Consider the following 12177-nt stretch of genomic DNA (forward strand, 5'->3'; position numbering starts at 1 on the left):
TATTTTGTAGCTGTTTACTAATATTTAATTTACACTGCTAAACTCTGCATAGTATTCCTCTGTGGGTAAAGAGGTGCTGTTGGAGACCTGTTATCTATTATCTATTACCTAGTATCTATTATCTAGCAGCAAACAGTGTATATTTTGGTTTCAGCCCTGATACAAGACCAAAAAATGAAATGATACACAATATAATAAATGTTGTTACAGCTATCTAAACAAGAAAAACAAAGTGTAATATTGTGTCACAGTTTAAACATATTCTCGTTTATAATGTATCATTACATCTAAGTAAGTATATTTGAGCCTATAGTGTTCAAGAAGTGGTAATAAGATCCCAAGGGATGTTAAAAAAATGATCTAAAATGACTGCTCTACTGTTGAAATAAAGCTGAAATCTCAGCTGTGGTCAGAAGACAGAATAATAGTATATTAAAGACAAACAACCGCTACTGACCTAGCAACTGCATTTGGTGCCAAGGCTTTTGCTTGCCACAGAATCTGCTATTCTTAAAAGATTATAAGTATTTTTTAATGTTTCCTCCAGTGCATGGACCTTTTTTCCTTATTAAAGCTGTGAATCTGAGCTTTTACCATCAATTCACCTTGCCTGGTGCTTCCTGATCATTCCTCTCTACCATCAGCTTGTCAGGTCACCAATCGTTGGTAGTAACAGTATTTATTGACATTTTAAATCAATCTCTGACATTTTCCATGGTTCTTGCCCATTTCCAAAATTAAAATACCACCATTGTGCCAATTCCTAAAAAGCCAAAGATAACAAACACAGTAGTTCAAATTTCACAGATAAATGTCCACTTGCGAATATAAAATTGTTACATCCACGTGTCCTCAAAGAGCTGAGCTTGGTTATTTCAAAGTTGTGATTTCTAATTTTTAGAGACTCTTTTGTCACTGGCAAGGTACGGATGGATTGGCGTAAGGCCAATGAGGTTCCTATCTTCAAAAAGGGAGCAACGTCATTACCAGTTAACTACAGACCCGTTAGTTTAACATCCATAGTTGGAAAGGTCCTAGAGAGTTTGATAAAGAACCACATAGAGGAGTTTCTGCTAGAAAATAATATTATAAATGATAGTCAGCATGGCTTCAAGAAAGACAGAAGTTGTCAAAAAAATTTACTCTCTTTTTATGAGGAAGTAAGTAAACAGGTAGACAGTGGAGTAGCAGTTGATATAGTGTACTTAGACTTTGCTTAAGCATTTGACACTGAACCCCACAGACGAATAATGTGCAAGTTGGGGTCAAAACGTTTAGAAAACTCAATCTGTAAATGGATAGAGAACTGGATAAGTTAAAGATTGCATCCAGAGAGTTGTAATTATTGATTCATGCTCTGAATTGTCTAAGGTTATTAATGGTGTACCCCAGGATTGAGTGTTAAGACCTTTACTGTTTAACATCTTTAAAAATGATATAGAGTTTGGTATTAAAAGTACCATTTCTGTGTTTGCAGATGACACCAAACTATGTAATGGAATTAAGTCCATACAGGATGTCTATAATCTACAAGCAGACCTTAATGTACTGTTTGATTGGGCAGCCAAGTGGCTGGCCAAATGACATTAAAAATAGATAAATGTAAAGTTATGCACTTGGGCGCTAACAACATACATGCTTCATACTGTCTAGGGGGAATACATTTGGGGGAGTCCGAAATGGAAAAGGATCTGGGGGTTCTGGTAGATCATAGACATAATAACAGCATGCAATGCCAAGCTGCAATATCTAAAGCTAGCAAAGTACTTCCTTGTATTAAAAAAGGAATAGACTGCAGAAATGGAGACATAATCCTGCCCCTGTACAAAGCATTGGTCAGACCACATCTGGAATATGCAGTCCAGTTTTGGGCACCAGTTCACAAAAAGGAGCTCTCACCACAAATAATATCAGCAAAGTATAACATAAAAGTGAGCGAGGCATATGTTTTTTTTAAACAAAGCAGTGAATTCTGAGATTTTAATAATTTATTTTATGAACATCAGGAATTATGCTGCTAGCCACAGCACTATTTGTGGTGTACAGGATGCTATGGGTGAGTCCTGAATGGCAGATACATTTCCTCCTGCTTTAGGTCATTGTCCCTATGAAAAGAGGGGTATTTACTGCAAAGGAGACTGGGAAGATTGCTTTGGTTACATGCATTGGCTATTCTTGTTACATTATTACAGATTCTGTACTGTGAGATAGGAGGGAAGAATATGAGTGATACTTCCTATCCCACTGCAGTACAGACCAGGATTTTGAACTGGCCCAACAGGTATGTCTGGGGGCTGTCTGGAAATGGGTGGGTCAGTCTGAGTGAGGAGCAAAGGTGAAGGGAGCAAGGCTAAGCTGCCCATGTTGTTTAGAACAAAGACTTTGAAGCTGCTACCTGTGAGTACCAGGTCTACTCTTGATGTAGCTGCTTGAGTGGCAGTATTTGACTTTGTTGAGAATGTGGGACTTTGCTGAAGTAAGCTATTTTGTGTTGCTGGACGAAGCTTTTTTTTTATGTTATGCTGAAGTGAAGCTGGTTTTGAGTTATACCTGTTGCACACTAAACAGACTTTGTAAATGTCCTACAGTGTTTTGGAATGTGCTGATCCCCTTAGGTGATTAGTCAGTGACAGAGCTTGGACCAAGTGATTGTTAACCAAGTGAAATAAAAGAGATTAATTCTAGTTACACACAAGCACTTTTTTCAACTATGGCGTAAACATTTGCTCATTTCCTCAGTACAACTAGATGCGAACAGAACTGAACCCATGCTTTCTAATGTTTATAAAACTGGATAAAGGAAACCAGCCCTAGTGAATTTTCACAAAAAACATTCAAAACACACTTTTAAAACTTTTTTTGTAAGAAAAACTGAATTCCAACTAAGAATTTCCAAATCTTGTCAGGCTTCTTGACTGATCTGACTGAATTTGATCTGACTGAGTTTTTTTTTTCCACTTTGCTCACCTCTTCTTACAGTAAAATTGGCCTCAATGAGGAAAACCCTTATATCAGCACCATCAAAAAAAAGAACAGTGGCAGCATCATAAGCAGAAGCTTATACCTTTTACAATTTTAGTGACCATATTTTCAAAGTTTAGTGTCAAAATAAGGTGTAACAAAACAAAGCATTAAAAGAATCTAGATTAGATTGTGACAACATATAGTGTAAAAAACCAGTGGCTTAAACTGTCCCAATGTACTATATAGACATTCTCATCCCTGACTCCCCAGAATCCGTTCAGAGTATTCAGTATGCTGGATGTTTTATCATTAAAACACACAAGTGTCCACTGTGTGAAGAGACTGACAACAAATCACCACCACAAATCCTTGAATCCCTGAAAGAAACGCTAAAAGCCAAAGTATGAAAATTGCACAATATGTATTATTATACATAAACACAAAAATGCTGTTTTACTGTCAGAATTAAGATGCATATGCACTGCACTTATCCAATCATGCAATTTCCGTTTTTTTTTTTTTTTAAATAACCAGCCCTATGCAGATGAAAAACTATATATGACATTTCTATTAATGAAATAGTTAAAAAATATTTACATGTTGTGTGTGAAGAATAAAATCTTATTTAGTAAATGGGCCTTTCCACAATGTATCCTAGCCACAAACAATATTAGTGAAAAGTTTGCCTGCTAGCTATTATAAAAAAAAATAATTTATTTTCAACTAATAAATAACAACTTCACCAAAATTAGTATTTCTTCAGTATATACATCTGTGCCCTAGATATCACAACTTGATGACTTAAGCTCATAGGTTCGTTCACAAAGATCTTAAATGTGAAATGATTAATGTTAAATGATCAAATGTAAGGTACAAATTACAAGGTAGAAAAAATACCAGAAATAAATATTCAATACATCTAGTAAATAACTATGTGTAAATGTAACTTTCATTCTGCATTATCTGTAAATACGTATATATGTTCCCTACAGCGCTTCATTGGAGCATTATTTGCTTCAGTGCTTGAGTTTTGTTTCCAACACCTACCATAATCATCCAAAATGGGCTGATGTGGACTTTATGATTTTATATACAAGGCTTTTTCCTTTTCGTCATACCAACAAAGGACTAATATATCTACACACATTGCCCCAGGGGGATCTCTGGGTTCAGGGCTTGTGACTAGGAATGAGTGAATTTCTCAAAAATTCGATTCAGCCGGTTCGCCAAATTTTTCGAAAAGATTTGCTTTGATCCGAATTTATTTGTGGCGAATCGCGTTAAAAATTGTCTATTTCCGGCCTGCAGAGAGCCTTGATAGTGGTGTAGAACACTGTTACTTGAGTAACACGCATAGGGAGTCTGCTGTGGTAGTGAAATAACACTGTGAGTCAGTATGACATGCAGATGACAGGCGTCGCTATTAGAATCACTGCACACTTCACTTATTTGGGCAGTCATGGGGCCAAAACTGACCAAATAACTCAAGTATGAACTCATGTTAGCGTCAAGAAGAAGCTCACTCCTTTTACACCCTTGTCAGCTGATTCCACAAAGATGTCTAGAGAACCTGTTCTATTAACCGCCTCGACAGAGTGGAGAGGGTGTCAGCAGTAAGTTTGTGTTGACGTCACTGATTTTTTTGCCCTTCCTCTTATCCATCAGAACAAACACCCACAAAGAACGGATCCTGTCTGTGGAGCATATGCCTTCACTCGGTCAGCATTTGCTCAATAATCCATCACTATTGCTAATTCCAAAAAAACAGGAGTGGATCCAAAACAGAGATGACACGTGAATGGAATATTTGCATGTCTTCTGTGTTTTGTACCCACTCCTGCTTTTGGCTACCAAATCATAGGCCAGTTCTGATGGAACCATACAGGCCTTACAGCTGCTACACAGACAGGATCAGTTGTGCGTCTCTTTTTTCCTTCCTTCTGACAGATAAGAAGAAGGGTCAAATAAATAGTGATGTCATCCTGGGCCAAAAAGGCAAAATAGTGGCCCAGTCATGGAGTGGGGAGGGTGGGAGAACAGCTTGAGAAGTCCACAGAGTGGCACAATGACATAGTGGTGAGGTGGAAGCAGCATGAGGAAACCACAGAGTGGTCTGATGACAGAGTCTGGAGGTGGCGGCAGCATCAGGAGGCCACAGAATGGCACAATGAGAGTGTGGAGGTGGCAGCAGCATCAGGAGACCACAGAGTGGCACAATGACATAGTCTGCAGTTGGCGGCAGCATCAGGAGGCCACAGAGTGGTACAATGACAGAGTCTGGAGGTGGCAGCAGCATCGGGATTTTAAGAATAAATACAGACCGTGAAAGTGGGGTCTCTTGATCCTTGCTACTTTTGGGTTAGGAGCAGGAGCTGTCAGAAAATTTACCACAGAGATAACTGGCCACAGAGTGGCACAATGGCAGAGTCTGGAGGTGGCGGCAGCATCAGGAGGCTACAGAGTGGCACAATGACATAGTGGTAAGGTAGAAGCAGCATGAGGAAACCACAGAGTGGCCCAATGACAGAGTCTGGAGGTGGCCGCAGCATTAGGAGGCCACAGAATGGCACAATGACAGAGTCTGGAGGTGGCGACAGCAGCAGCATCAGGCGAAGACCACATAGTGGCACAATGACAGAGTCTGGAGTTGGTGACAGCATCAGGAGGCTACAGAGTGGCACAGTGACAGGGTGTGGAGGTGGCAGTAGCATGAGTTGGCCACAGAGTGGCACAATGACAGAGTCTAGAGGTGGCGGCAGCATCAGGAGGCTACAGAGTGGCACAATGGCAGAGTCTGAAGGTGGCGGCAGCAGCAGGGGGCTACAGAGTGGCACAATGACAAAGTCTGCAGTTGGCGGCAACATCAGGAGGCTACAGAGTGGCACAATGACAGAGTCTGGAGGTGGCAGCAGCATCAGGATCATAAGAATGAATACAGACCGTGAAAGTGGAGCCTCTTGATCCTTGCTACTTTTGGGTTTGGAGCAGGAGCTAACAGAAAATTTACCACAGGGATAACTGGCCACAGAGTGGCACAATGGCAAGGTTTGGAGGTGGCGGCAGCATCAGGAGGCTACAGAGTGGCACAATGACAGAGTGTGGAGTTGGCGTCAGCAGCAGTATCAGGCGGAGACCACAGAGTGGCACAAGGACATAGTCTGGAGGTGACGACACCATCAGGAGGCTACAGAGTGGCACAACGACAGATTGTGGAGGTGGCAGCAGCATCAGCCGGCCACAGAGTGGCACAATGACAGAGTCTGGAGGTGGCAACAGCATCAGGAGGCTACAGAGTGGCACAAATCCAGTTTGGCTGCCCAGTAGTCCAGCAGATCTTAAATGACGGCTGGCAGGGTGCACTCCAAGTATGCCACCACCTGCTGGTTCAGGTTCTGCTCTATGTCTAGCTGCTGGTCAGTAGTTTCTTCACTATGAGGGAGCAGAAAGCTGCTCATCAGTGACTCTAGACTCAGGCTGCTGTTGATGGAGCTGGTACTGCTCCTGCCACTCCACCCCTCAACACCAGTATTGCAGAGTGCAGAGGTTAGACCTGCGAGAGGATGGACGATGGCGCAGATAGGCAGCGGCGAACTGACTACATTGAATGTCTCTGTAGCAGTTCAGTTTGTCCTCCCTCTCAGCGGGTTTAAAAAAGGCCCCCATTTTGGACGGGTAGCGAGGGTCCAACAAGGTGGAAAGCCAGAGTCATCCCTCTGCCACATGGTGACAATTCGGCTGTCACTGCGCAAGCAAGTAAGCATGCAGCGGGCCATTTCTGCAAACAACTCGGAGGGACTCCCTGCTTCCATCTCCACTGCATACTGCCATGGTGTGTCTGGGTCCTCTGCCTTGTCTACCTCATCTCGCTCTTGCTCCTCTGGCTGCTCCTGGTCCTCCTCTCCTGTCACCTGAGTAGAAAAACCGCCCATTTTGTTATAAATTGCCTTTGCTCCAATGTCCTCCTCCTCCAGTTCAGCCCCCACAGGGCTCATGTGGCCGTGAGATCTAGATGCTACGTCTCCAGTCCCCTGACCAGCCAGATTTACCAGCATCTGTTCCAGGACATGAAGTAGTGGAATGACGTTGTTCATCCCGTAGTCCTGGCGACTGACAAATAATGTGGCCTCCTCAAAGAGCCTGAGCAAACAGCAGGTGTCACACATGAGCTGCCACTGGCTGACATCAAAGTTACACATGGAAGTACTCCTATCCGCTTGAATCATCAAAAATTCGTTGATGGTCTTTCTCTGTTCGTATAGTTGGTCCAACATATGGAGGGTTGAATTCCAACGTGTGGAAACTTCGCATATCAGCCTATGTTGGGGGATGCTGTTCTGCCGCTGCAGCTCAAGGAGGGTGTGCTTTGCAGTGTACAAGTGGCTGAAGTGCATGCAAAGTTTCCTGGCCATTTTTTTGATGTCTTGCAGATGGGTGGAAGACTTCAGGAACTGCTTGACAACCAGATTGAACACGTGTGCCATGCAGGGTGCATGGCTCAGCCTTCCTTGACGCAGCGCAGACACAATGTTTTTCCTGTTTTTGGTCACCATGGTTCTGATTTTGAGTTGTCGTGGAGAAAGCCATGATGTGATCTCTTGATAAATCACACGGAGCAGTTCCTCCCCTGTGTGACTTTGTTCCCCCAGGCAAACCAGGTGCAGAACAGCATGACACCGCCGTGCCCTGCACATGTGGTATGCTGGAGGGGCACTGTGAATTGTCCCTGAAGTGGAGGCTGAGGACACGGTGGAGGATGAGGAGGCAAAGGGGGACATTGTCGCAGGACCAGCGGTGTGAGAACGTGGAGGCGGAAGCGGTGTCACCTGGCCAAGTTGCTGGTGTGGCTGTGCAGGAATCACATTCACCCCGTGGGCTGTAAAGGACATGTATTGTCCCTGACTGTAGTTACAGCTCCACATGTCGGCACTACCGTGCACTTTGGCAGACACCGTCAAGGACTGGGCCACCTTCTGCTCTACATATTTGTGCAGGGCTGGTACTGCCTTTTTCGCAAAGAAATGACGGCTTGGGATGCTCCACATCGGCTCGGCACAAGCCATCAGTTCTTCTGAAAGGTGCAGAGTCCACCACTTGGAAAGGGAGGGACTGCAGCACCAGCAACTTGGACAGGAGCACATTCAGCTTCTGCGCCGTTGGATGAGTGCACGCATACTGTTGTCTCTTGGCAATCGCTTCAGTGATCGATTGCTGACGGAATGACTGACGAGGAGTGGGAGGAGCAGGAACATCTGGACCAGCAGAAGATGGAAATGACATACAGCTCCCTTCGGCTGAGGTGGTGGAGCCTTGACTGCCTGAAAGCTGGTGCGTGCCACTGGGTGATGCAGCGGTTGCTGTGGCAGGCTGGACCACCACATCAGAGCCACGGTTCTCCCAGGCCACTTTATGGTGACGCTGCATATGTTGACGCAGGGCCCTGCTGCCAACATTGGCACCCTGGTCATGCTCCACCTTCTGCCACATATTCTACATATGGCTATGTTAACCTCCTCCGGCGGCTTAACAAAAAACTACTCTACTAGCTCGTCCTCGCTGTATAGTGGAGCTGAGCCCACAGCATACAATACTTCTGTGGCTGAGGGAACAGCAAAGGTCAGAGGCAAGTTGAGGACAGGTGAGGGCACAGGGTCTTTTCCCAGGCCATGCCAACTAAGGGTTGTGTCTGACGAACCCACCGACTGTTGGCTAGGGGGTGTCTGATGTCACTTGGGATGAAGTGGATGACCGAGTTAACCAATCAAGAATCGCTGGGTTGCTGGTCAAGACACGACCGCTAGAGGACACCGGGAGCTCAGGCCTCTTGCTGTGGCTCCTGCTGACACACCCCCTTACTCTGCTGCGACCTCTGCCTGCGCCAGAAACATTTAGGACTCTGCCACTCCTCTGTGCATGGTCTGCCACTTCTCTGTTTGACATACTTTTACTTGAACTAAATAAATTGAAAGCAAATTAAAACACATCTAAAAGCGATGAATATATTTTTATTTTTGTACAGAAATAGGGCACTAAATCTTTTTACCACAAATAACTGCAACAGTGAACTGCGTATATATTTTCCTTTTTGTACTCAAATACGTCACTAAATGCTTTCACCACATATAACTGCAGAAGTGAACTGAGAATATATTTGTATTTTTGTACTGAAATACGTCACTAAACGCTTTGACTACAAATAACTGCAACAGTGAAGTGCGTATATACTTTTCTGGATACATAAAATCATGGAATGACAGAGCTGTATAATGGCTATTTGGATCCACAAATAATCTTTCCCTGCACTTGTAATTTGCTTTTCTAGCACTGTCCCTAGCGCCTTCTGATGTCTCTCCCCGCACTGATGCTGTGAAATGATTCCTCCATATCCTTTCCCTGCACTTATACATCGTTTTTTCAGTTTTTTTTATCATAATCAGGTTTCTCCTAACACTCTCCCTAGCACCTGCACACATCCCTTGCTGCACTCAGAACGCTGTAAAATGTCTTAATCCGAGATGGCTGAGGCTATTTAAAGGGGTGTGACTGCACAGGGTTGGCTGGCTGCTGATTGGCTGCATGCATGGCATTATAGGTATTCACGCCTTCCCAGAGTTCCTTGCCCCATGTCCTCACACGTGTAGCCGCCATTTTAGAAAAAATTGTGATTCGTTCAGTTTGAATTCCACTTCGTCAGCTTCGATTCGCTCATCTCTACTTGTGACCAACTGACCATTGTTTTATCAAATGTTCAAATTTAGTTTAACACTTAAAAAGGAAAAAGACTTTCTCACTCTGTCTAATTTACACATTAACAGAAGTATCTATGAGAGATATATCAAGAAATCTGCATTGTGTGTGTGTGTGTGTGTGGGGGGGGGGGGTTCAACATCCTGTACATCCTGTATCCTGTGTCCCTTTCATTGGTCCAAAGTGTTAATGAAGATCAAAGGGGATGGTCATCTGGGAAGGTTTGAAGAGGTTCCCAGAATATCAGGGTCAAAAATTGTTTCACTGATTCACTGATTGTTTCACAGGATTTCTGATCACTTCAAAGCTTTATTTACTTTTCTGTACCTCCTACTTTACATTGTATTAACACCACCATCTTTTTGAATAAATCAAAACATGTGTTCTCACACATGTGTCTGTAAAAGCTGCATCTATAGCAAGAAGTCTCTGTTCCTTCAAGAGGGAAATACGTTCATCTTTAACATGGGCCCAGTGAAATATATCTTTATTCTGAGTAATACTCTCTTGTTATTTTAAGACTGACCTTGCCATGGGTGAGTTCCTAATGCAACAGATTAATGGTACAAATGTTCAATTTATTTTTCTAATAGTGTAAAATCTTTGGTGTAATTTTCTTGCCATTTACTTTTCATTAGTCATTTATTACTGCAGAGGTTAAATAATAAAAATATTTTCCTTAAAGTGAAAAACTCATAAATTCAAATTCCACCAATGTGTACAATCTGCATGGTGTGTGTATGGGCTTCCAATGTTTACAGGAGTTTTGAAAGAATAGTTTTGAAAGAAACCCTTCAAAAAAGAATCCCTCCCACTAAACCTTGCCGAAGAAAATATTCAAAACCTACAGGTGAACTTTCCCTTTCATTGGAAAACAGATAGTGTGACATTTTTGAGAATTTTTCTTATCCCCACATTTGGGACTATAAATGTAATTTTCCTAAGATGTTTTGGGAGATAAGCAATCTTCCTCATAAACGTAAGCAGTTACATGTCTCTTTTTCCTTGGCCATATTGCCTTAATTAAAATGTAAATACTTCCCAAACTGCTATATCTATATGAAACATTGCCTGTCCCCATCTCTCTCCCTGTTCCTAAACACCTTTAAATGGATGTGTTGAGTTTTATATGGGCTCATAAAACACATATAATTCCATGCTGTGGAATGGCTATCCTTTGAAGAATTGCAGGAAAAATTACCTACCAATTCATATTACAGCTTTGTACAAATACACCACTTTGCCCAGTCAATCACTAGAGGTCTGGGCATTAGTACCCTTACTTCTTTCAAAGGGGCATGTGTGAGTGGACCAAGTAGACAGGGTTTATTTTCTGATATTTATTGGATTCTAGTGGGGATTGTCGAGGGGACCAGGTCTCTCACCCCTACATGCAGAAATGGGAGAAAATATTGGGCAGACTGATCCCACTGTAGATAAAGCAAATTGAATGGGACAGTATAGTATGTGGTACAGTGCTCCAAAGAGCTCCTGGTGTACCATTTATCGTGAAAACATTTATAAAATAATGATGCATTGGTACTTTACACCAGAACGCCTACTTGCCATCCATCCCTCAGTGAATATTTATTTGCTGGAGATGTGGGAAAGAGGTGAGGATGCTGATCCATATCTTGTTGATTTGCCAGAATATTGTCCCTTTCTGGGAAAGTGTAAATAAGCTCCTCACCAGATTGTTTTCTCTTCCCATACTCAGGGACCCACTTACACATCTTGTAGGACTCACAATTAAAGGTCTACCCAAACTACAAGTTAAGGTAATTGCTCATATGCTTATAGCAGCTAGGTGCCTTATTACCTTACACAGAACTTGATCTTCATAGAGCTGATTAAATGATCGTTTGGATATACCAGGTGATATAGTCAGAATGGGATCAATAATATTCTTCACATACTTGATAGATATTAGTGCTCCTAATGTGACCAGGAACAACATAAGAGTAACAGCAGAGCAGCCTACCCCTTCTTTCTATTAGCACGTAAACCTCTTGTCTTTTTCCCGATTTACTGTTTTCTGATTTTCTTTCTTTCTTCTTTTTGTTCAGCAGGTTTGATAAAAAGTTTAAATTCTTGTATCAAGGTGTGGGACTGTAAGGCCCTGGTCAGTGCCAGTATTCTCAAGACACCAGTCCCTCAATCTAACACCGCAGACTTCACCTATAGCAGCCCCTGCTCAGCCTTGGGAGACTGATTGTGTCTCCCAGCACTCCGTTGCCCCAGGACTTAGTGCGCAAGGGATGGTGTCTGGGGATAGGCCGCCAGCTGACCAGGAGCCCAACGATTCACAGTACAGAATTACCAGGCAATCCAGAAAAAAGCTGTCAAAAAGTCAAACACAGGAGATCAGTCCACCAAACAAGGTACAAAGGAAAAGGCACAAGCGGAGGCAGGGTCTCAGGCAAAGGTCGGTCCAGGCTGAGTTCAAGCAGATTATCAGGAACAGCAAAG

This window comes from Pyxicephalus adspersus, chromosome 3, assembly GCF_032062135.1.
Source record: "Pyxicephalus adspersus chromosome 3, UCB_Pads_2.0, whole genome shotgun sequence".
NCBI lineage: Eukaryota > Metazoa > Chordata > Amphibia > Anura > Pyxicephalidae > Pyxicephalus > Pyxicephalus adspersus.